Source organism: Eupeodes corollae, chromosome 1 (genome assembly GCF_945859685.1).
Source record: "Eupeodes corollae chromosome 1, idEupCoro1.1, whole genome shotgun sequence".
Taxonomy (NCBI): domain Eukaryota; kingdom Metazoa; phylum Arthropoda; class Insecta; order Diptera; family Syrphidae; genus Eupeodes; species Eupeodes corollae.
The window spans coordinates 109,211,855-109,214,233 of NC_079147.1; the positions used below are offsets into that span (position 1 = coordinate 109,211,855).

At 33.8% G+C, this 2,379-nt stretch overlaps 2 non-coding genes across 2 annotated transcripts; one reads left to right on the plus strand and one right to left on the minus strand.

Moving 5' to 3' along the window:
- Positions 1-1,251: 1,251 nt before the first annotated feature.
- On the plus strand, positions 1,252-1,323 carry Trnam-cau (transfer RNA methionine (anticodon CAU)). The gene has a single exon. It is a non-coding gene; the product is annotated as a tRNA-Met (tRNA).
- A 513-nt stretch (positions 1,324-1,836) lies between these two features.
- Trnam-cau (transfer RNA methionine (anticodon CAU)) lies at positions 1,837-1,908 on the minus strand. The gene has a single exon. It is a non-coding gene; the product is annotated as a tRNA-Met (tRNA).
- Between the last annotated feature and the right edge of the window lie 471 nt (positions 1,909-2,379).

Here is a 2,379-nt window from a genome sequence, read left to right on the forward strand (position 1 = left end):
TTGTAAGCTATGTTCAGTAGACCGATTCCTCTATAGTTGGTGAAGTTAAGAGGGTCTCCTTTTTTTTAGTATCGGGCAAACAATACTGATTTTCCGTTCATCGGATATGCTGTCTTCCGACCATATCTTACAAAATAATTGGCCCATGCTCCTAACCAAATAATCTCCAGTTGCTTTGAAGAACTCGGCATTCAAGCCATCTGCTTCAGCGGCTTTGTGAGACTTCAGCTAAGATATGTCAATCTTTACTTCGTCTAAATCGGGAAGACGGGATTGTTGTCTTTCGTCGTCTATGTTGAATGATTATTATCCTGCTTGACACCGGAGTACGGTTCGTCGTCTGGTGTCCTCAGCATTGAATGCGGTTCTACTTGTACGTGTAAATTTCATTTAACTTGTTCATAAAACTTTTAGACTTCATTTCTGTTTTTGAACCTCTCAACATTTTTGACGAGACGCTTCTCGTGCTCCTTCTGAGAAGTCGGTGTTCCTCTCTTCTTTTCTGCTCATAGAACTTTCGCCCTTCTATGCAGCACAGTTTTGCGTGCCTGTTCTTTGGCTGCATTTGGCTGCCAACATTCTTCATCAAACCGTATTCGAAGCAGGCGGTCTAAAATTCAACAAAGAAGAAAAACTGCTCAGAATCGACAAAGAATGGATTTTCCACCTACCACAGAGCACAGCAAGTAGTATGGGCTTACAAAACTTTATTCCCCAAAACATTAAAACTGCAGGCGGATTACGTATTTAAAGCGCTTAACATGCCAAACCATTATTCAGTAGCGAAAAGGATGGTACACAGATTAGAGCGAACTAGCTGATCAGACGGATTTAAACCAACCTGTTTCATGGAAACCACTGTTAAGATCATTATAAAGATCAAGCGAAAAGTTTACTGCACCGCAAAATGTATGGTTGCATTAGGATCTCTGCGAAAGAAATTATTGCGTATATCTTCCGGATAAGAGGAGAGCATCGACAATTTAACTTCTTTCATTTTGTTGGACGGTGCCTGATTCTGAGGGAAACAAGAAGACATACGGTTGACAGGGATTCGTTTTCGAATATTGAAGTCTTAGAACTTCAACAGGAAAGCAATGAATTAAAATTATTAAGGTATTGTAAATTAGCAGTAGTACCCGTCAAACAAAATATAATGAGATAAGTTAAAAGTGAAGAACGTATTTCTGCAAGATAACTTATGCGTCATAAATTTTTTTCGAAATTAAAAAATTAAACTTAATGTCAACAAGCAGAGTGGCGCAGTGGAAGCGTGCTGGGCCCATAACCCAGAGGTCCGTGGATCGAAACCATGTTCTGCTAATTAGTTGAAATACTTTTTTAATTTGAATTTGTACTTAAATATGTAAGGTACTCTTTTATTCAAGTTATTTTTGTTGATGATTCAATATAATAAAATCTACGAGTATATATATTCCAACAGCCATATTAATCAAAGCCACATAACACCAACTTATTTAATGAAATTAAAAGTTCTAAGGAGGTTTTAAGATTTAAGTTTTCATAACAATTTTATTTTAAAGTCAATAAGGTTATAATTCTGAAAATATAATATTGATGTGATTGACTTCTAAATCAAAATTGTGAAAACCTTTAGACTCAAAATTGCCTTAAGACCGGCTCATTAACTAAATTTCCAAAAAAAATATAATAATAATAATAAACAATGATAGCTGTTACTCTAACTTGAGTCAATTTACTAGAAATTTACTTGTAACACTTCGATGAATGGTTGTAGTTTCCAGACAATTATCAAACATTTTTCAAGTTATCTAAAAATGACTTAACTTACAAAAAAGTTAATTTCACATAAGTTAGCAGAACATGGTTTCGATCCACGGACCTCTGGGTTATGGGCCCAGCACGCTTCCACTGCGCCACTCTGCTTGTTGAAATTATTCTGTTGCTTTTTAAATTCGAAAGAGTTTTATCATAAATTAGTTCTTTTGCAGAAATGTGTTTTTAACTTTTAAAACATTCAATTGAAATTGAAAGTTATATAATTATTAATCTCATTCCTTAAACTTGGTTTACCATTTCAGAAATGTACAATCGATTCTTAATTTTATTGTTGAATAATAGGAGAATATTTGCTGAACTTAAGATTTGTTTAGCCTCACTACTCTGTGAAATTATATCAGGCTCAAATTGTTAGAATTCAAATAAATAAGTATTGTCTAAAGTTATATAAATATTCAGCAATTCAGAATCTCAGAAGTCAAATTACTAAATATTATGATAACTACTTTTTGATCTTAATTTTAATAAAATGTTTACTGACAAAAAGTAAAACTATTTTCTGGACCAACTATTTTACTTAAATGTATTAGAACTTGCAGACAGTAGATCCGGAATGGA